Source organism: Canis lupus, chromosome 36, assembly GCF_003254725.2.
Source record: "Canis lupus dingo isolate Sandy chromosome 36, ASM325472v2, whole genome shotgun sequence".
In the NCBI taxonomy this organism is placed as follows: Eukaryota; Metazoa; Chordata; class Mammalia; order Carnivora; family Canidae; genus Canis; species Canis lupus.
The window spans coordinates 1504202-1528623 of record NC_064278.1 but is presented as its reverse complement, the minus strand read 5'-3'; the positions used below and the strand labels follow the sequence as shown (position 1 = coordinate 1528623).

The following is a 24422-nucleotide window of genomic DNA, read 5'->3' as shown; positions in this document are numbered from 1 at the left end:
ATATTTGGTTCCTGATTTGAACATATCAACTTATGAGGGTATTTTTTAAAAAGAGAATCTAGAAAATTCTAATATGAATTCAGTATTAGATACTGAATTTTGTAGGTATGAAAATGGTACTGTGGTTATAGAACTACTCCTTACTTTGAAAAAATACAAAAGCACTTAGTGATAAATATTATGATGCCAAGAATTTGACTTTAAAATTCTGTAGGGAGAAAAAAAAGAAAACAAAGCATTGGCTATTTTTCACTGATAGGGTTAATCCGGGGATGGCAAATGGGAGTTCTTATAACATGCTTGCATATCTGTGTTTCTTGGCAAATGTTAAAGCTACTAAAGTGCGTGTATTCCACAACTTTGGCTTGGCCATGCAACTACAACAGAGTTCCAGGAATATTCTCAGTGTCTACCCCCAGCGTTCACTGCTCTGTGTTGCTGAGTGGGACAACTGCTTCAGGACCTTGCGATTGTGAGGGCTGCCTCGCACCTTCTGTGCCTACTCTTAGGCCTGCAGGAGGATTTCACAAGGCAAAGAAAGAGTTTGCAACTAAAGCTCAAATGCTACGGGATTTCCATTACATTTAGTGAGCTACTGAATTCTAACAGAACAAACAGAATGTCATCGTGTTTTGTCCACAATGATGATTTTCAGAAGTCTGAACATTCCATGCATGGAATCACAGAGTAATTAAAGAAGTGCAGTTTCTTAAACATCTACACACTTTGTTACATTACGTAATGATGGCGCTATGCGGATTCTGTTCTCAAGATAGAAAAGTAGATGTCTCTGTTGGAACAATGCTGGTCATATGACAGGATATAGATAGCTCATATATGTCCAATTTCAAAAAAAAAGTATGTAGTTTCCCTCACTAGCCATCTCTGTGAGAAAACATTTTCAAAGTGAACTCTAATCCAAGACCCATGATTCAAGGAGATTTCTGAGATCAGGGAAAGATGTGTTGTTCCCCATAACCTAGAGGAGCCCAAAGTCATATGTGGTATGATAAAAGCATACTCCGTGTCCTGATACCTGTTGTTTTAGTCTGCTTGGCTTATTACCACAACAAAATACCACCCACTGGCTGGATTAAACAATAGAAAGTTATTTTCTTCTGTTCTGGAACCTAGAAGTCCTTAATCAAGGCATCAGCTGATTCATTTCCTGGGGAGAGCTCTCTGCCTGGCTTGTAGACAGCCACCTTCTTGATAAGGCCTCACAAAGCCTTTCCTCTAAGCACACATGAGGTGAGAAAAAAGATCTGCCCTTCTTCCTCTTCTTATGAAGCCATCAATCCTACTGGATTCAGGTCCTACCTTTATGACCTCATTAACTTTAATTACCTTCTAAAGGCCCTACATCCAAAGACAGTCAGTCACACTGGGGATTAGGCCTCCAACATACGAGGTTGGGGGAGGAGCAAACAATCCAGTGCATAGTACACGTCATAGAGTATTTGTTGTAACTCTCCCTCCATCCTAACGAGGAGCTGGGTGGTGGTGGGACGGTGGCGGTGCAGGGAACATCTCTGATTTTTAATGCAAGGACATGGAGGCAGAGACAATTATATAAAGATGACTACCACAGTTTCTAACAGACACGAAATCAGGACATTTCTCAGTTGAATAAATGACTTTGGTTGGACAAGTTTTTTTTACCCTTCATGAATTTTCTTATTGCCCACATTTTGAATCTGAATTGGTTAAATGTAAAACTTATTTGAGATGTGGGCTGAATATAAGGCACAGAAACAAATGGACAGTAAAACAAAGGTTAAAATAAGAGAACAGCATGCAATTAAAGGGAAAAGATGTAGCAATTAGGAAGCACTTCCCAACAATGAAATCTATTAGAGCAGGGAAAGTTCTCCTGGGGGAAGGATAGAGGTCTTATGGACCAAGTCATTTCAAGTAGACTAGACAAAAATAATCAAAAATGGCATTAGGAGAACAGTCCCTCAAGAGAAAGGCAGGGTAGGAGGTTGATTAGATCATCTAACAGAGCTGTCTCATCTTTAAATTTCCTTGAGTCTAAAATTCTATGAGATTTTTAGACAGTTTGATCACCCAGTAGAGAGATTTTAATTTCATTTTTTATGACATATCTAATAGGTGAACAGCAGTGATCATTTAATCTTGGCCTGGCTTGCTCTCTGGGGCTTGGGTTTCTGGCAAAGCACTAACTACAGCTCTAACATAAACCTCAATGAAACCAATAATTACTAAGTAATCCCTGTGCAGAATTTCCATCAGACATCTAAGGCTCATACCAGCACTGCTAATGTAGAATTATTGAAATTTAAATCAGAAGTGTTTATCCAACACTATGATGAGATAAAGTGATTTGAGACTGCTTATCATGATTAAGCCTGCAGATTGCAGGTTATTATTAGGATGCAAAAGGAATATGAAATTAATGGGAGGAAAACCAAACATAGGTTCTTATTACCAGGGGAAAGAAAAAGATTGTGTCTTGAACGCAATTAATGCACTAAAGCGGTGGCGGTATTTTCTTGTTTCCTCACGTTAATCACTTTTATAACCAAGGACTGGCATGGCTATGAAACAATGCCTCAGGGCTGAGTGACTTGCCAGCAGAACAAAAACAAAGTCCTGAGCTGTCTAAAATCTCTCTCTCTTTCTCTCATAGGCTGCATCTTTTAGATGTGAAACTATTATTAGTGACTAAAGTAAGGGCCAATGAGAAACTGCAGTAAGTTTATCCTTACTGACTCTGAACTACAATTTAAATCCACATTCCCAAGTATTCCAACAGAATAATTATTCACAGTTATATGAAAATGGCATCCCTGGGAAATTATTTTTTCCAAGACTTACATAAACTGAACATTTAACGGTAAATGTTATTTGCTATGACATCTGCTGATGTATACAGAATTTTCTAAGACTTTATAACTCAAAGTTATAAAGAAATCTGTGGAGTCTACCAAAACATAATTATTTACACTTATTAAAAAGCATGTGTATAATGTATTATAGTTCATTGTTTGTGCTTTTATGTTTTCAACAGTTTACATCTCCTTAATATTTGTGGATGGGCTTACAGTTCCAACTCGAAAATGATCTCCCCTGGCTTAGGGATCTCATTCATCCAAATACTACATTGTGTGGTATACATACAGCAGGCACTCCAAAATACGTGTTGTATGAAGGGGAAAAAATTTAAAACAATTCAAAATGAAAAACTATGATTTTGGAGTTTTTCATGAGTTCATGCCAAACTATGATTTTTTTTCAACAGTGATAACCATACTGTAGTGTGCAAACTATCTCTAGAAACGCACAGCTTTTCAAAAATATTGATCAAGTCTCAACAATCAATATTACCTTTCATATAGTTACAGGCAGCAATTTTTACTCATTGTAGGGATTCTTTTGTTTGATTAGGTTAACTAATTTACTCCTTTTTATTTAAAAGTATTCTGAATTTCTCATAAATTATTGCTTCATCATTTCAATTATAAGTAATTTTGAGAATCTACTATATGCCAGGAAAACGAAAAGCTCACGAAATTGATATTCTAATGGGAAAAGAGACAGAAAACTGATAAATAATTGAATAACACCATACCAGGCAGTGATGTGCTCTCTGAAGAATAATGAAGCAGTGTGGTGGGGAACGCATTCACATATTGCGCATTAAGAAACATCTCCCTGTAGATGCATAAATAAAATGAGCAAAGGAAGCTGTGAAAATATTTGGCAAAACAGGGTTTTGGCAAAAGGACAGCAAATGCAAAGGCCCTGAGGTAGATGCAAACTTGGCAGGTCTGAGTAATGGTGGGGAGTTTGGTGAGACTAACAGGCAGGGAGTGAGGCAATAAGTACTAACAATTGAATCGCAGAGTTAGCTCAGATAGGCATGTAAGGTCAATACTGGGTTGACGCATACATTTTCCATCTATCCAGCACTGACTATTTCTGGTGAACATAGGCATTTGTAATAACCTATAAATAAATTACAAAGAAGAACATTGTAGAAAGGTGACTATGTAACCAATATTAATATCTAACACAATTTTTAAAAGAAAAAAAGAGGAGGAAAAATAAAGACCTGAATAAAATACGCAGGAACTTTCCACTATTACCAGTTACGAATACTGACTTTTGAACAGAGGTAGCTGTTGAGATTTTTTTTTTTAATTTCCTGAGTATTCTCTACCACAGAATTAAGAACCATGTGTATTCACCTTTTTAGGACTGAGCTAAATTCAAAACATATGTTGAAGAAGCTAAGAAGAACCTCTTCTTAGGGAGAAAAAAAATGATACAGAAAAATAATTTATAGAGAAATATGGCTTTAAAGGAAGTGTTTATATCAAATAGAAGTCAAATCAGGCCACTCTTCTCAGATCTGCCTGACTCTGGGGGGCAGCAGCTATTCCTGCACATTCAACATGCCATAAATACACACGCCTTGCTTCTGGGTAAGTCACGGTGCCTGCTTTAACTGTCTTACCTATTTATGGCTGTGATCTTTTCCAGAATGGCTTTCTGGCTCCAAAAGTATTTGTTAACTTGTCTCTCTTACAATAAATCCTTTTGTTATCACACTTTATTCTTAGGATTTTACAAAGATTCTAAAACGTTTCTGGGTGGCTACCTTTCACAATAATGCACACGCCATCACTGGTTATAAATTTTCACCTGAAGGCCTTGAAAGGCATTTCTACTCAGACCATTCATTATAAGAGAAAAAGATTGAAAAGTAAGCAAGAATACTTTTTATTAATATACTTCAGTAATATACTGAAGGATTTCCTCTCTTATCAGACATTATTCTTTATATTCTATGCATTCATGTGACCTATACGATTAGCATACCAGGCACTATATGTTTATTTGAAAGCTTTGCTCGTAATGCACGGAATTACATCTGTCCCCCTGGAATGGAGCTATGTCATCTTTGATCAAAAGTCAGACACTTGAGTAAAAAACAAGAGAAATCATTAAATTTAAAAAGTGAAATAATTTAATTTAAAAAGTTAAGCTACTTCTTTTAAAAAAAATGTGTATCAGGTCATAATTTTGACAGAAGTGTTGAGGCATTAATGACAGGGTGGGAGAGAATGTGATAAGACCAGAATTCATGACATAATTTAATTAAAGAGGCATGCGGTCATTGACCAGTGAGTGGCAGCTATGTAGACAGCACTACCAGTTAATTAATACACACATCTTTAAAAGCTACAAGTTGTGACTATTCATCCAGGGCAAGTAAGCTCAATTTTGGAATATATTATAGGGACAATGCATTTATGGTATTTACATATGAGGAAGATGCCAGTTGACACCATCAGAGTTTATAACGCAAGCCGTCCCTGAGTCTTAACACCTTGTACTCAGGGCAAAAAGGCTGAGTTTACAAGATCAGTATGAAGAGTTACATATTTCAATCTCTAATGTGAAATCTGTTTCAGCTCACTGGATAGTATCAACACCAAATACAGGTTATTTCATATTTTGTTGAGCAATTTATAAAACGGGTCCCAAATAATAACAAATATGTCTTGAATAGCGGTTAATTAGTACATCTATCTAAACCTGCACTCTACCAGAATTCCCTGAAGTAGGCAAAAACTTGTCAGAAAAAAAGGGAAAAATGAATTAAACTTTGGATCTTAAATAAATTCTGCCAAATAGAGTATAGAAAGTATCAGACAATAGAAAGATGACTCTGGTCCATGATTCCAAGTATGATGAAAAAGTCTGCTTGGGAAACGAGTGGAGCAGACCTCAGAGGTCGATGAACCACACGCTCTATCTTGAGAGGTCATGGGCGCTGGGTTCTTTGCAGCTGTTCTTTGGGTAGAGGCTTCAGAGGGCTTCCCCCTGGTTTGTGCTCAGAAAGACCACTGTGCCAGCAGAAAGAGAGGCTAATGTGGGCAAACAGGCTTACAAAACGAGGGTGGGCTGCCCCTCCCCACTACTAAGCATGTGAAACTCATAAGCTATCCCAACACACCACTTGGGAGTATGAGTTCCAGCTACTTACTAGCTGTGGAACCTGGGTTAATAAGTTAACATGACGTCCTTACCAACATCAATTCCTGCATCTGAAAAACAGGAATGATAATAATAATATTAACTTGTGGATACTGCCTGGATTGGTGGAGACACTGAATGTAAATATATGAGACACGCAGGAAGAGCTCAATAAATATTGGTCAAGATCATTATTAATGTCCATAACATCTATAATGAAGCTTTTATTGTCCTTTTGTGTGGCTTCACTATGTCATAAGACAGGCAAGTGGACATAGGATCTGGCAAAGTAGATGACAAACTATTTCAATATCTCTTCACCAGATTATGGAGAACTATACTAAATCAAAACAAAATTCTGTAGAGTTTATATCACCTTCCAATAACTGTGCCTACAGGAATGAGAATACAGAAAGATCCCCGAAGTTTTGTTAAAAAAAAAAAAAAAAAGATCCTTAAAAAAAAAAAATTCTTTAGTCTGAAACAGGGGGTTTACCCTGGAGACACTGTTACCCTGGAGAACCACTGTCTTACTGCAAAATCAACGTCCTACAAGAAATACGAAACAATGTCAGAAAATTTCTAATTTATTTTCTCAACAGAATTCAAAAGATTCTGCAGCTTTCACAGTACAGCACTCGTGATACACTAGGAAAGCTTAGAGATTTTTTTTAAGGTTCTTTAAAAGTATAAATATATATGCTCTATATAGATGTGTAACCTATTTGTTGTCATTTTTGTCCTTACTCTTCTTTGTCAACTAACACACTGGATGCACTCTGTGCCCTACACACCATGACACAGCAGTCTGTCAAAATTTCATTGATTATATAACCGCCTGTATGGTCTACTGTGCTTTTGATTAGAATTGCATTAAGTTTTGAGATCACTTTGAACAAAAGTTTTCCCTTCTTAATATTCACTCTTCTTGTCCAGGACAACAGCATTCAAATTTTGTGTAATAAACAGTCAATAAGCATTTATGAAATGAATGAATAAATGCTACCCAATTACTTTTTGAAATGCTCTTAAGAAAGGTCCTAACATTTCTCTTCAAGATTATTTCAAAGCATTTTGTGTTTTTGGTAAATTAAATCTTTTTCTTCTTGCAGAAGAAAAAGATTATTGTCACTATTTAAAGGTGTCACTATTAAAGTTTAAAGGATGCTGAGCAGAACTTTTTCCTTTGCCCAACAATTGGCAGCATAGGAACAACTTTTTATGAAAACCCAAAGGAAGCTGTATTTTTTTTTTTAAGAGAATTACATGCAGCAGGGCTAGATCCTTCCACCAGACTAGTCAAGTGTGGCAAAATTGTACAACAATACCACCTATCCAGTTCTCTGTCTACTATCCCATTTCTCTAAGATGGCTGAAAAGCACACTAAGAATTACTTCCTACCTGGGCATTTCTGAAGAAGGCTGTCTTACTGGAGGAACTCATACTGTAGGATGGAAAGGGACAACGGTGTGGTTAGCTGACAGGGGCCAAAGGGAGACAAAACTGCTACTCTCCAAGAAGTGAGGGGTGGACTTGAAACAAAGTTGAAAACTGTCTCCCAAATACTCTTATCTTTACTGAGGAAGTTACTTTCTTGGCAAAGACTCCAAACACATACAGAACCAATTCAGACTCACCATCCTCTCTTCCCTATCACATAGGGATGAGATATGACATCTCATGAGATATCACATCTCATCCCTGTCCCTGTTAGTTAACACCTATCATATCTCCTGTCTCTCCTTTGACCATGCATTCCAGACAATTTAGAAGGGGCAGAGGACAGATGTCCCCTGAACACACTTTTTCCCCATAAGACTCTAAATGGGTATACCACGGTCTTTCCCCACTCAGGTCCCTTACCTGAATTGGACTGTGGCTGGGTTTTAAATAAGTTATTATTTGTGCTTAAAGTAGTGTGTGGCACTTATTAAATATACAATAAATGTAATGAATTTATAAAAGTGAAGAAAGTTACCCAAGCTTTATCTCACACAGAAACAAATCTAGTCATCCTATTTCCACTCTGGACAAGAGAATGCAAAAGACATCACAACAAAATGTTCTAAAATAACATTTAATTAGAACAGTAAAAGGGCTACCCATGAGCAATAGCAAATAAAATGTCTTCATTCTGACAGTTTTTTAAGAGTTTGAAACTGAAGTACTTGTCCAGAAAGTTTTATATATCTAGATCTCAGTCTGTACCTATCATAGTTTCTTTTTAATTGATCTAATAAATGGCCTAGCCACAATGAGTTCAAACAAACATTTAAATTAGACACCCATCTAGTTAATTTTGGTTAAATATTTATTTATTTTTATTCATCTGTACTTTATTTTCTTTTAAAGATTTTATTTATTTATGAGAGACACAGAGAGAGGCAGAGACACAGTCAGAGGGAGAAACAGGCTCCATGCAGGGAGCCCGACGTGGGACTGGATCCTGGGATTCCAGGATCAGGCCCTGGGCTGAAGGTGGCGCTAAACCACTGAGCCACCCAAGACTGCCCTATTCATCTGTACTTTGGTACACTTTTGGATATTTTTCAAAGGGTAAAACAACTGCTATAGTAGCATTTAATGATTTCATTAATATAAATTTATTTGGGAAGCCAGGTTTAAGATATGCTGAAACTGTTTCTGGGTCTTCTGTTTTGGTTAACTCTCTGGTCTAGTCTTATGATTGTTTTTTGTAAGTACATAATCTCTTAATCTCATTAATTGCTTTAAGAATTACTTTTATGATATTCTATCTGTTTTTTATTTAATTTTTAAAGATTTTATTTATTTATTTGAGAAACTGAGCAAGAAAGAGAATATGAGTGGGGGAGAAGCAGAGGGAGAGGGAGCCTGATTCGATGTGGGGCTCCATCCCAGGCCCCTGAGATCATGACCTGAGCTAAAGGCAGACGCCTAACCTACAGAGCTACCCAGGCACCTCAAGATAGATTGTTTTTTTTTTTTTTTTTTTTAACATATCCTTGTCTTGCCTGTTTTTCTTACTCCTTGACCTTAATGTAGAGAATATATCTTAACCATTTAAAAAACCCTATTTAATGCCCTGTGCATATAAAATACTCCGTATATGGAGTACTAAACTAAATCTTGGATAAATGTAAGTAAAATAAACATGTGTATGCATGGACGTGTATATATCTGTAACCTAAATGATGTATAAGGTCATATGCTTTATGTGAAATAGTGTTTTTTTTTTTAAAGATTTTATTTATTTATTCATGAGAGACACAGAGAGAGAGAGAGATAGGCAGAAACACAGGCAGAGGGGATCCCTGGGTGGCGCAGCGGTTTGGCGCCTGCCTTTGGCCCAGGGCGCGATCCTGGAGACCCGGGATCGAGTCCCGGTCGCGCTCCCTGGAGTCTGCTTCTCCCTCCTCCTGTGTCTCTGCCTCTTTCTCTATGTCTATCATGAATAAATAAATAAATCTTAAAAAAAAAAAAAAAAAGAAAGAAAGAAAGAAAGAAACAAAGGCAGAGGGAGAAGCAGGCTCCATGCAGGAGCCCGATGAGGGACTCGATCCCGGGTCTCCAGGATCATGCCCTGGGCTGAAGGCAGACAGACACCCAACTGCTGAGCACCGCCCCCCCCCCAGGCATCCCTCCCATGTCTCTTTTATGTGATTCTGTCTGAACTCATTTGAACCATCAAATTTTTCAAAGTCCTATTTTCTAAATTGGTAATCACTTTAAATTTTATCATTTTCCTTAATTTGTGAATGATAAACAATTTCAAAACAAACTAATTCTAACATGCCCAAGTTTCATGCCATAACTATCATCTGAATATAACGAGCATTTAAAAGGAGGTTGATTCGATATCAATTAAAAACTAATTTAAATCTAGGTATAGCCCTTTAATCGAAAAATTCCAGAAACCTGGATGCCAAAGTTTTACAAAGTAAAAATATAATCTTTTAGTTACACCTTGTTTCAATTTGTAATTCATAGGATGTGCCCACTTTGAAATTATCCCTGTACTATCATCTACTAATTAACTAGGAAAAGAAAAAAACAAATTTACAATCCAAAGTGTTATGAAAATGTTTTCTGAAACAGAAAAAAAAAAAGACATGGATATTTCATTTATGAGTACAAAATAAGCCGACTTCCCAAGACTTCTACTTCATCTTAGCTTAAGGCTTCTCTACTCCTCAAGTTTTTGCTCCTCGCCAGCCACTTACACCATTTCAGCAACTGAGCTACCCCGGATCCACAGCAGGAAACACAAGAAGGATATCCTGCCCCAAATTCCCGTCACTTCCTTTTAGCCTCTGTTTAGTCTGTTAGGTCAGGGTTTTTACCAAATACTGTGCGTCTACACCTATTTTTTTTTTTTTACTTTTTTTTTTTTTTACACCTATTTTTAAAACCATTCTCCGCCAGTTAAGTCTACCTCTTATGTACACACACCTACAGATTATGATTTTTCCCCTACACGTCTATTCCAATTGCTGAATGGACTTCTTAAGAAAATTGTGTGTTCTTCTCAGAATTGCATTTGTTTTTCAAAGTACTCAGAAGGCCCCTTTTGGGACTGTACCTATATACTTCTCTGTCCCTTCCGATTATACTAGCTTTTCACCAACTTTAAAGCAATTTTAAATGTTATTTTTTATCCTTATCTTTAAAACTGATTTGGAAATGAACTGTTGGGACATAACCCATGTGTAACTTGGGGGCTCTCTAGAATTTTATACTAAAATATAGAAAATTTCAAATGATGTAATCATGGAAAATTGATAACATGTAAATATTCAGTATTATACACTATTATGTCAAATGTTTAATAAGGTTAGGACCATGGCAAACATTGGCAAACATTTCTACAGCTGAGAATGTGCCTCTGAGTTAAATTGACCCAGATTTTAACATCAGTGCCATTACTTCTGGTATGTGAACATGAATAAGTGCTTTAACTCTCTCTGTTTTGGGTTATTCATCAAAAATGTGCATAGTACCTAGTTTACAGGGCTGGATGCTATGTCAATGCATCCTGCACGATACCTGCCACCTGTCACAGTGGGTGATGTAAATCTAAGCTATTATTATCTGATAAGAAATTCAGCAGAAAATCTATCACGAGATTATGGTAGTATATGAGAATATGGTCCTCCATTCCTACTCATTGACTACTTCTTCACATTAATAATGTGAAAGATTTGGTAGACAATTGGGAAACAGAGTTTTTGCAAATATGAACAATAAAGAAAAATTAAGAAGGATGTGTGACTAAAAAGCAAAGCAAGTGACAATATCAGAACTAGCTCTACAGTAAATTCCCTTGTTTAGGTTTTTAGTTAAAACTGGCATTTGTCAGTTAAGTTGACAATATAACTATATCTTTATAACTATTTCCTTAGAGATATCCCACAAGCCTGTATCCTGGATTCAATGTCTACCAATATTTTGTGCCACATACTGTGCTGGGCTATTTTTCATGTATTATCTTTCATATGTCTGGAAAACTACTCTTTGGAATAGATACCATTTTTCCTATTTTTTTTTTTTTTTTTTAGGATTCCTTTATTATTTTAGAGAAAGAGTGTGTGAATGAGTGCAGGGGAGGGGAGGGCCTGAGGGAAAAGGAGAATTAGAATCTCAAGCAAAGTCCCTGCTGAGTGGCGACCCAGAGGCAGGGCTTGCTCTCAGGACCGTGAGATCCTGACCTAAGCTGGACCGATGAAAATGAACCATCCAACCGTCCTTATTTTTACTATTTTATAACCAATACCAATGCTCAAAAAGTAAAATGTCTGCAGAAAAATCATAGCTAATAAAATTCTAGGATTCCAAATTTTGCAACAGCCCCTCAGAACCCTGAAATCTTTCTTAGAAATAGAAAAGCTTTTTTTAAAAAAATAAGGTTAAATACCTTAATATAGACTCAATTTTAATACTAATTATATACTAACACATCTCTTAGATTTTGTAACTTTTCGTGTGCTTTTTAATTGTTTTTTTCTGTTCAAAAACAGCACTTAAGTAGCACAATTTTCTGTAGCAAGAACACCATTATTATTCATGTACAATGTAATCAGCATTATTTACTCATTTTTTATTACACCCCAGCTCAAATTCAGTATTAATCTTGACTACATTTCATTTCCATGCCACAACATATCTTTATTGTAATAGATAGCTTGTTAATGAGACGCTCTAATTAACTTCTCATTCTGATTTCAAATCCATGACAGAGAAAACAATGTCCGCGTACCCCCATGTCTACATATGGATTTTAATCGCCAGGATTTAAATCCTAGGTTTCTGGAGTTATGATTAGAGATACATAATTGAGTTCAAGACTAAAGGATACAAGCATAATTAAGGACAGGCAATCTAGATTGTCCTGGTCCTTCTCTGAAGCAATTTGCTCAAAACCACCATGGAAATATGCACAACTGGCAATATTAGCTGCAAGCACATGTGAGATGACACAACCAAGTCGCAGCAGGGGCCGGAGCAGACAACTGCAGCGCTGCCGCAGGTCCCTCACCCAAGCCACACTGAATCATGCTGCCTCACCGAGGACCCCCCCCCCTTGTCCCCACCCGCACTCCCTACATCCCAGGAGACAACTGAGAGACCGAAAGGCTAGAGACAGTACAACAAGGGAGCTGCTGCCAGCAAACCAAGCAACCGACCTTCAAAACCCTGGAACCACCACCTAATGGGTAAATGGGTAGCAGGTTCTTTCATCAAAGACCCACATAAGCAGCTCTACATTATTCTTGATTAAAGTAGGATCAGAATCAAATAGCCAGAACAGGAGAAAACCCCAAAGCGGCAGCAGCAGAGCCAAACTACGTTACAACATACTAAGAAGATGAGGATTAAAAAAAAGAAAAAGAAAAAGAAAATGGGGCTGAGGGGCTAAACTATCTTTTTGTTCTTTTTTGTGGTTCTGTTAGAATTCTCTGTGTACACAAAAGGGGAGCCTGGGAAAACAGAGGGAGGTAAACACAATTCCTTCTTGGCAACCAAATCTAACAACTGATATATGTGTTCTCTCTTAGAGTTGAGTAAACAGAAGCAAATAAATACAAACTCCAGGATCAATAAATTATAAATACAATTAAGAATAAATTTGCTAACACGTATAGCTCTATTTGCCAAGCAGTCTTCTGAATATTTAACGTTTCTCCCATTTGATCCTAACAATAAACTTCTATAGTCAGTGGCACTTTATTTCCATTTTTTAGATCAGAAAAATGAAGCCAAGTAACTTAGCAAATTAAGGTAACTGATTTGCCTGAGGTCATGCAGCAGACCTGAGTGAGTAAAAGTGAAATTTAACTCCGGCATCTGGCTCCAGAGAACACAGGCCTAATACTCACTTTTTCTTCTAGATCTGTGCTTTTGAAAAAAAGAAAGTAAGAATGTCTAAGAAAGTTCTAAAACACTTAGTGGGCACCGCCTCCAAGTCAGGGGGGAACCAGATAGGCAGGTTTTTAGAGACTGAAACGTCATGGGAGCTTGCTCCTCTGATAGGAAGGATATCACCAAGGGTCCTGCTTTCACACAGCCACCTGCCAATTAGGCTTTTATAGTTTTTACTTAAGGCGTAATCTATACAACAAGCAAAAGCTTCCTCTAAAGAACTATGGAAAAACACAACAGTAAAAAATTATTTTAAAAACAGGATTCAAAACACACTTTTGAAAATGATTATTCGGTATCATCAAAGAGTGTCAAGCTCTATGAAACAAGACAATAGGCCAGAAGGAGAAGACAAGCTAGAATAAACAACATATTATAAAGAAGCTGGCAGAAAAGAAGGATAAAATACAAAATAGTCTAAACACTGATGCTTAATTAAAAACCATTCTGAAAGCAGTAAAAACTCAAAACTGAAAATTAGTAATATAGAGGAAAAACATTAAGTACTCTGAAATTTTTTTTAAGGTCACCGAACGAAAAGCTACAAAAATACAACAGATGTGAGGGAAATAGAATGAAGAGCAAATCTATATATGCATTCCCATTCCTTCATTCAACAATATTTATTTTTTCCTAGTACTGTTCACAACTCAAAACTTCTTGCTTCCAAAATCATGTCCAAAAACAATAAATGAATAAAATAAAAAAAATAAAGGAGTGCTTGGGTGACTCTGTCATTGAAGTGCCCAACTTTTGATTTCAGCTCAGGTCAAGATCTTAAGCCCTGTAACTGGGCCCCGGCTGGGTGGGTGCGGCCTGCTTAAGATTCTCTCTCTCCCTCTCCACATCCTGCTCCCCACCCCGCTCCAGCTCATGCACTCTCTTTCACTCATAAATAAATAAAATTATATCCATTTTTTAATAGAATTCATAAATGGAGAGAAGTTGACCTCTCACCCTCATTTGTCTGAGCTGTGATTGAATTCCAAGAATTCTCATAGAATAAATTAGAAAAAAAACTAAGCTATATTCAAAAAATATGAACAGTAAACTCTCCAGAACTAGGGACAGAGAGGAGCTAAAGCTATAGATCAAAACAAGTCACCAAAGAACAGACAAATGTAACACAAAAGAGCCAGCATGTATATATTTTCTTGACTTTTTTTTTTTTTTGGAGTGTCAAAAGTAATGAAAATAAACTTTTTACTGTAGAGTCCAGTTATATGCATTGTTAATCCCATTGCCTCTTTCAAGACCAGGCATAAATGTTACCTTTTCATTGACTTGGTCCTGACCATCCTATTTAAAATTACAACCCACTCCCAACGTAATCCCACTCCTCTGCTTTTATTTATCCTTAGCACTTAGCACATTGTGCCATATAATTTCTTATACATTATGTCTAGAACATAAGCCCAAGGAGGAATTGAATATTTTTCTACTATTCATTGATAAATCCCAAGAATAGAGAAGAGTGCCTGACACATATTAGATATTGTTAGTTTTATTAAGGAGCGAAGTGCCCACCAAGGGGACAGAGGGGAGGAGGCTACATATCAGGCCTCAAGTACCCACACTTGGGAGAAAAACCAGAAATGTAGTTGGCATAGAAGACTGGGGTCAAATCATGAAGAAGGGTGTTTTATTCTAAGAAATTGGAAGGTGGTCCTAGAGGCAATGGAATTTAGATTTTGATCTGTCCTAGGTAAAAGAAGAGCTGGCATTTGAATCCAATAGGCAGAGACCTAGAAACACCCGGGAGTTGAGTAGACCACGGGCTTCTTCATCCCTCCTCTCATTCCCTGCTGATCTAGCACAAATTCATAGACCCTTAGGTAGAATCAGCAAATACTCACCATCTTACATATTCAGTCTTGTTTCTGTCCCACTCTAACACATACACACATGCCTGCATGCACACACACACACACACACACACACACACAGCCTGTTCCTCAGCCACAGCAGTCTTGTTCACCACATACCAAATATAAGAAACATGCTTAAATTTCAAAGGTTTCCAGGTGAAGGTTTAGTACTTTACGTATGTCAACTCTCCCAAAATATATCTGAAATTCAGTGCAATCTTAATAAAAATCTCAAGTTTTTGTTGTTTTTTTCTTAGTAAAACTTGTCAAGTTGATCTAAAGTCCATCTGGAAGAAAAATTGTGCAAGAACAGCCAAGATATTTCTGAAAAAAAGTAGAACAATAAGGGAGGATCAGCCTTTCTTAATATCAAAACATACAAAAGTTTGCAGTAATTAAGATAGCATTGTTTCAATGCAGGAATACCTCAACGAAAAGGAATAAAGTCTGTAAATATTGGAACCTGAGATTTAGGATAAATTTTAGGATAAATAAACTATATGACATTTGGTGCAACTTCATTTAGTGTTAAAAACAACAGAGGCAACCTAAATGTTCAACTTAATAATGGTTAAATAAATCATCAGATATTCCATAAAGTACAGTATCTAGGGAATAATGCCAACAATATAACTTCCAGGAAAAAAAAAGAAAAAGAGTGTGTGTGTGTGTGTATATGTGTGTGCAGTGTAAATACATATGTATGCACATTCTATATATATATATGTACATACGTGTACATATATATACACACACATAAAATATGCTTCTATTTTTGTAAAATAACACTAAAAACAGCAACAATAACAAAAAATATGTTTGCATGTATGCATGAACATGGCTAGAATCAGAAAACACATGAAAACTGAATGGTGAGCCTTGAGAAGGAGGGATTTTTCACTTTCTACTTTGAAGAGTTCTATATTATTGGAAATTTTAAACAAGGGACATATTTTATGTTTTATTTTTGTAATTAAATGTATACTTGTGCATGTATCAAGGTATCAATTTTCAGGTTTTAACACATTTATTATCTAATTTAAGTTTTATATCAACTTTGTGAAACACAACCATATATTAATATTCAATTTTACAAATGAGAAAAGAAGTAAAAAAATGCTCCATTAAATATAATCAGAATGGTTATACACTGGAAAGTGACAGCCCTCTTTAGATGCCAAGCAACTAGAACATTAAGCGATGCATGATATGTCTTAGTGAATGCTCAGTGACATGGATAAGAGACATATTGCTTCTAAAAGCCAGGACTGTAAACACCACGTTTGAGACCCTTCCTTCTCCCATTCTCTGAACAGGTAAGCCCTTTGCTCGACACCACGTAACAGCAACGTCCACAGGCCTTTGGTCAGTAACGCTACAACAGAATGGGCCTAAAAATGGGCCTAAAAAATAGAATGAACTCGGCCAGTTAGAGCCACAGATTCTGAAGCAAGGATTTTTAAAAAGATTCTACTTTTAAAGAATAGTGTACACAATTGAATTTATGGCTCCTCCTAATAAATATATTCTGCAACTGTTAAAAACCCTTCCAAATTTAAAGTAACAAACAGCAATAAAACTAACAATCATTTGGCTTCCTAGGTAAAACTTTAAATGGTGCCTGCATAAAACCATTCATTTCTGTCATACAATATCTTTTTTCATAAGTATTATCCCACAGAAAACGGTACAACACGATTGGAATACAGCGACTCAAAATTTAATAAGCAACACAGACATCTATATTAGCTTTTCAAATGTTAAATGCTGTGCCTGAGCTTGATAGAAAAACATGACCCAGGATCCTCAACTGGATTAACAGCCAAAAGTTGTAACTTCATTGAACGAGGTGGTTAGTATTCAAAAAACACAAAACAAATAATTATGTTAATATATATCAGTGAAATCTCTAAAAGAAAATGAAAAAGGCAGGTAATTGGAATACTTAAGCATTGTCCAGACAACATAATTGGAAAAACTGCATTTTTCACTTTTGTAAGAAGATATTCTGAGCAGCTTGGGTGGCCCAGTGGTTTGGCACCGCCTTCAGCCCGGGGCGTGACCCTGGAGACCTGGGATCCAGGCCCATGTCAGGTTCCCTGAGTGGAGCCTGCTTCTAACTCTGCCTGTGCCTGTGCCTGCCTCTCTCTCACTCTCTCTCTCTCTCTGTATCTGTCATGAATAAATAAATAAAATCTTAAAAAAAAAAAAAAGAAAATATTCTCCAGGATTTTATTTAAAAGATTTATTTATTTATTTTAGAGAACTTTTGTGAGAGAGAGCATGAATGAGGGGAGGGGCAATGAGAGAGAAATCCAGCAGACTCCATGCTGAGCAGGGAGCCCCACACAGGGCTCCCATCCCATGACCCCAAGATCATGGCCCCAGTCAAAACCAAGAGCCAGACACTCAACCTCCTGAGCAATCCAGGCGCCCCTAGGCAAGACTTTTTATGTGCACAGAAATCCATATAGTTCTGTTGAGTGCCTACTTGACTTGGCATCTCTTCTGGATGTATCTCTTGAGTGTCATTCCTAGAACTGACTCTCTGTTGTAGATCGTATATCCTAAAGATAGATTTTGATTGCTTCAAATAACCTTACATGATTATGCAACTTAGCATTCTATCACAACCTCTCTTTGGACGCTCAACTGCTGCTTAATCCATCACCCATGTTATGCAAGGGATAGCAGGAGAAAGGCCAATGAAAGAAATCTGCGATTTAGTAAAGAATAACAATGGTCCGGGGTTTTGTGAATTGGTCTGCAAGGATATTCCAAAGGACACCCTTCTCTTAGAGTTTGAGCTACTGTCATTCATACTACAATGGGGAAATCCAATTCCTCAAAATCCAATTTCTCAGGTAGAAATCTAATTCTCTAAGTCTTCTCCTACTCTGTAATGATGCATTGGGCTCCAGATCAATTTAATAGGGAGAATAAAAAGGAAAGCACCTCACAAAGAAATGCAAAAATAAAACACTAGGTATTCTTTTTATGACTCTACAAAGGCTTGCTTTTCATCTGTGTATTAGACAAAAGAACCATTCATAATTTATTTCATCAAAATGAAGGATTAAAAAGAAAAGACTTTCAGCCTGTTAGGTGCTCTTAATAAGCTAAAAAAGTTGAAAATTTTTAAATATGGAAAAAGTTATGTTCGAAGATGGTAAAAAAATGTGTTTTAGCATTTAAAGTTTCTGAAACATTTATAAAAATCTAATAGATAATACTATTACATTATAATAGTGAAATAGCCAAAGGGAATTAATTTTAACAACTGACTGCCCACTAAACGAGAGGATTAGATATATGTATGTATATATATGTATATACACAAACTCACATATACATGTAAATATACATATATGCATATGTACATGAACATATATGTATAAATACATAATATAACAGGCAGTAAAATATAACATCAGTTCTTTTACAGAAGCAATTCTACTTGATTTTTGTTTTTCTAGGTGACAGATTTGTGATCTTCAATTTTATAAAACTCATTTTCCTCTAAAATTGTGGAAAATACATCATAAATGTACACTAAGCCCATCTAAAGGAGAAATGAGAAAATGGACATAATAAGCTTCCTTAGGCATAGAACATATGGAAAAAGTTAGCAAAAATGAAAGAAGCTCTGCACAGATGAAACCAGTATATATATATTTTTTAATACTATAAGTCTGAATATAATCTACTAAAGATTCATGATGTCCGCCAGCTATTTACTGAAGAGCACTGATTTGTGACAAGAGATACAGATGTTGCATTTTTCACAGAGAACATAAAAGGAAATCATGAGTGTTCAAATAGTAGATTTTCCAAATTGGCAGCTTGTTAATCAGATTATTCCAAGATACTTGCAAATATTACTAAGCAAATAGCCTTTCTTGATCAAGCTTCCTTAATGTCCTATATTACAGATCTGTGTTCCTTACTATGAGTTTCCTGATGGCCACAAGATTGTTTTTTTTTTAAGATTTTATTTATTTAATTAATTAATTAATTAATTTATTTATTTATTATTTATGAGAGACAGAGAGAGAGAGAGATTGAGTGAGACTAGGTGGGGAAGGAGAGAGAGGAGCAGAGGGAGAGGCACAAGCAGACACCACGTTCAGCGCAGAGCCCAGCACAGGGCTGGTTCTCACCACGCTGAGATCACGAGCTGAGTAAAATCAAGAGTCGGACACTTAACCAACTGAGCCTGCCGGGCACTCCCAGTATTTTATACTTCTTTTTAGATCTCATCACACAGTGGTGGGATATAGTTTGGGCATTAGAAAAGAAAGCAATACACTGTAACTGCTCTTTGATAAGGAAAGTATGAAACGATGTTGACGGATGTTCAGTATGTCCTCAGTTACCAGACTCACTGAATACCTCCTATGTGCTGAGCGTTGCGCACATACTTACATGGACTGACCCGGGAGCTAAATTACCTTGGATTGAAAAGGATGAGGAGTCAGATCACTTGTTTATTATTCAACAACCTTTAGTGCTTCGCATAACTGGAAATATCCATCAAAAGTAATGATCACACTTGTTTATAAATTAGATTCATTATGACTTTGAGGGCAAGATGCCATTTGGCAGGTTAATCCCCTTTGCTGGGGAAACGAAAAGAGAATTTAGCTGTTAGTGCTCTTCTAGATATATTTATTCCTGGATCTCTTTCTCTCCTCCACTCAGTCATACCGCAACATATTGCACACTGCTTCAACTTGGAACAAGCACCAACTTCAAAATTCAATTTGGAAAACCTTAAAAATAGACTGAACATATCATGACAAATCAAACAGTTTTGAAATAACACTGTTGGCAAGGTGGCTTTTACTTAAAATTGAAAATGTTAACATTTTGCAAGAAGGTGAATTATTTTTCTTGGCAGATATGCTTTAAAGAACATTGAAAGAAAATACTGAATAAGAACAAAAGTTTCTAAAGTAAAATCAGTTCTCTTCAAAGAAATAAAAACATCAAGGAGAAATGACAACAAAATATATATTATTTCCTATCTGACAAAAGCCACACTATCTGAACAAAAGCTTCCCACCAGAAAGCAACAGAAATTCGTACTCAATAGCCCCGGATACAACATTACAAAATATGTTCATCCCAGTCTTCCAGTTCGATCTGAAATGTCAGCTTTTAATTCCGCGAAGCCCACCTTCCCCATGATCGGCACCAAGGAGTTTGCAGACACCCGCGCCCCACGCCCAGCGAGCGCGATCCGCCCGGAACACCTCGCAGCAGGTGCGGGGTTGGGGGGTGACCTGGGGGCCCAGGGCCGCCGCTGTGCCTCCAGGTGCTGCCCCCGCGCCCTCCGCGGCCACCGCTGGTGGGGCTTCCCACTCGCTCCTCAAGCGGTGAGTGTTGGGGGCGCCAGGCCCCCCGGACAGTGGCTGGGCCGACAGACGGAGGGACTGAAGGTCAGACACCGGCCTCGGAGAAGCGCAGGCTCCGCCCCGTGTGTGTAGCTGCTGATACGGGACAAAATTCCAGAAACTCAAGATGCGAACCACGTGACGTGATGCTCTCATGCAGAACGTGTGTGTCCGCGGGTTCTGACCCACATGTCGCCGTGTGCAATCACCTGGCAAAATTCGCGTGTGTTGGGGGCACGGGACGGGACGGAGGGGCACGGGGGCCAGGAACACGGGACGGGACGGAGGGTCACACGGGCCGGGGACACGGGATGGGACGGGATGGAGGGGCACACGGGCCGGGGACACGGGATGGGACAGGACGGAGGGGCACGCGGGCCGGGACACGGGATGGGACAGGACGGAGGGGCACGCGGGCCGGGAACACGGGATGGGACAGGACGGAGGGGCACGCGGGCCGGGGACACGGGATGGGCCAGAGGAGCACGCGGGGCCGGGGACACGGAACGAGACAGAGGGGCCGGGGACACGGGACACGATGGAGGAGCACACGGGGCCGGGAACACGGGACATGACGGAGGAGCACGCAGGCCGGGAACACGGGACACGACGGAGGAGCACGCGGGGCCGGGGACACGGGGCACGACGGAGGAGCACGCGGGCCGGGGACACGGGAGGGAGGGGCACGCGGGTCGGGGACACGGGACGGGAGGGAGGGGCACGCGGGCCGGGGACACGGGACGGGAGGGAGGGGCACGCGGGCCAGGGACACAGGACGGGCCAGAGGAGCACGCGGGGCCGGGGACACGGAACGAGACAGAGGGGCCGGGGACACGGAACGAGACAGAGGGGCCGGGGACACGGGACACGATGGAGGAGCACACGGGGCCGGGAACACGGGACACGACGGAGGAGCACGCGGGCCGGGAACACGGGACACGACGGAGGAGCACGCGGGGCCGGGGACACGGGACACGACGGAGGGGCACGCGGGCCGGGGACACGGGACGGGACGGAGGGGCCGGGGACACGGGACACGATGGAGGAGCACACGGGGCCGGGAACACGGGACACGACGGAGAAGCACGCGGGCCGGGGACACGGGAGGGAGGGGCACGCGGGCCGGGGACATGGGACGGGAAGGAGGGGCATGCGGGCCGGGGACACAGGACACGACGGAGGAGCACGCAGGGCCGGTGACACGGGACGGAGGGGCACGCAGGCCGGGGACACGGGACACGACGGAGGAGCACGCGGGGCCGGGGACACGGGACGGGAGGGAGGGGCACGCGGGTCGGGGACACGGGACGGGAGGGAGGGGCACGCGGGCTGGGGACACGGGACGGGACGGAGGGGCACGCGGGCTGGGGACACGGGACGGGATGGAGGGGCACGCGGGCCGGGGACACAGGACACGACGGAGGGGCACGCGGGCCGGGGACACGGGACGGGACGGAGGGGCCGGGGACACGGGACACGATGGAGGAGCACACGGGGCCGGGAACACGGGACACGATGGAGAAGCACGCGGGCCGGGGACACGGGACGGGAGGGAGGGGCACGCGGGTCGGGGACACGGGACGGGAGGGAGGGGCACGCGGGCTGGGGACACGGGACGGGACAGAGGGGCACGCGGGCCGGGGACACGGGACACGACGGAGGGGCACGCGGGCCGGGGACACGGGACGGGACGGAGGGGCCGGGGACACGGGACACGATGGAGGAGCACACGGGGCCGGGAACACGGGACACGATGGAGAAGCACGCGGGCCGGGGACACGGGACGGGAGGGAGGGGCACGCGGGTCGGGGACACGGGACGGGAGGGAGGGGCACGCGGGCTGGGGACACGGGACGGGACGGAGGGGCACGCGGGCTGGGGACACGGGACGGGACAGAGGGGCACGCGGGCCGGGGACACGGGACACGACGGAGGGGCACGCGGGCCGGGGACACGGGACGGGACGGAGGGGCCGGGGACACGGGACACGACGGAGGAGCACACGGGGCCGGGAACACGGGACACGACGGAGGAGCACGCGGGCCGGGAACACGGGACACGACAGAGGAGCACGCGGGGCCGGGGACACGGGACACGACAGAGCACGCGGGCCGGGGACACGGGACGGAGGAGCACGCGGGCCGGGGACACGGGACGGGACGGAGGAGCACGCGGGCAAGGGACACAGGACACGACGGAGGAGCACGCGGGCAGGGGACACAGGACACGACGGAGGAGCACGCGGGCCGGGGACACGGGACGGGACGGGGGGCACGCGGGCCGGGGACACGGGACGGGACGGGGGGCACGCGGGCCGGGGACACAGGACACGACGGAGGAGCACGCGGGGCCGGTGACACGGGACGGAGGGGCACACGGGCCGGGGACACGGGACACGACGGAGGAGCACGCGGGGCCGGGGACACGGGACGGGAGGGAGGGGCACGCGGGTCGGGGACACGGGACGGGACGGAGGGGCACGCGGGCCGGGGACACGGGACGGGACGGGATGGAGGGGCACACGGGCCGGGGACACGGGACGGGACGGAGGGGCACACGGGCCGGGGACACAGGACACGACGGAGGGGCACGCGGGTCGGTGACACGGGACGGGAGGGAGGGGCACGCGGGCCGGGGACACGGGACGGGACGGAGGGGCACGCGGGCCGGGGACACGGGACGGGACGGGATGGAGGAGCACGGGGGCAAGGGACACAGGACACGACGGAGGAGCACGCGGGCCGGGGACACGGGACGGGACGGGATGGAGGAGCACGGGGGCAGGGGACACAGGACACGACGGAGGAGCACGCGGGCCGGGGACACGGGACGGGACGGAGGGGCACGCGGGCCGGGGACACGGGACGGGACGGAGGAGCACGCGGGCAGGGGACACGGGACGGGACGGAGGAGCACGCGGGCCGGGGACACGGGACGGGACGGAGGGGCACGCGGGCCGGGGACACGGGACGGGACGGGGGGCACGCGGGCCGGGGACACAGGACACGACGGAGGAGCAGGCGGCCACAGGCGGTGACTCCGCCCTGGCTTGGTGCCCCAGCGCGGAGCCTGCGGAGGACGCGAGCCGGGCCAGCGGGGGGCGGGCGGGCCTCCGAGGCCGAGCGGGGCCGGCGGTGCGTGGCCGTGGGCAGGCGGCGGCCCAGGCGCCCTCGTCCCCCGGGAGCTGCACACGCGGGCACGTCCCCACGCGGAGGCGCAGGCCGCCGCCCACTCGCTCTAACCGCAGCGTCCGGGCTCGCGCTTGGCCCGAGGCCTGGAGGCGCCCCCGGCCCCGGAGGCCCCGCCGGGGTCCGGGGAACCCCACGGTGGGCCAGCCCGGGCCTAGGCGGCCCCGTTCCCTGGAAGCTGCCCACGGGAGGGCGCCCTCGCCAGCGCTCCGTGGAGGCCGACCCCGGGTTCTCATTCCCAACCAACCGCTTTACGTGCCGCCCGCAGCCGGGGCGAGGCGTCTGTGGCCACGGCCTCCCCGACTCCGTTCCTGCCTCCACGACCCCGGCTTAGCATCCCAAAGGGTCACTTTCTTCCATTTCGGCGGGTGGAAGCGTGTCTGCGAGCACGCGGGGCGGCACAGGTTAGGGCCCAGGGGCAGGGCGGCCGCGTGTCTAGCGGCCGGGCCCCCGGAGACAAGCGACCACGCGGCGACCAGCACTGCGGGCGGCCACATTCGCTGCCGCCGCGGCCACCTGCGACCGCTGTCACCCCGCAGGACCTCGCGGGCCGCCGCACCGT

At 42.9% G+C, this 24422-nt stretch overlaps 1 protein-coding gene and 1 long non-coding RNA gene across 3 annotated transcripts in view; both read right to left on the bottom strand.

Annotated features, from left to right (window-relative positions):
* Positions 1 to 24422, bottom strand: part of KCNJ3 (potassium inwardly rectifying channel subfamily J member 3) — a 141147-nt gene that overhangs the window by 27054 nt on the left and 89671 nt on the right. The window lies entirely within an intron of this gene.
* LOC112674745 (uncharacterized) lies at positions 19751 to 24373 on the bottom strand. The gene is made up of 2 exons (XR_003145559.3): positions 24108 to 24373; positions 19751 to 20881 (listed from the first exon to the last, which is right to left on the bottom strand). It is a non-coding gene; the product is annotated as an uncharacterized LOC112674745 (long non-coding RNA).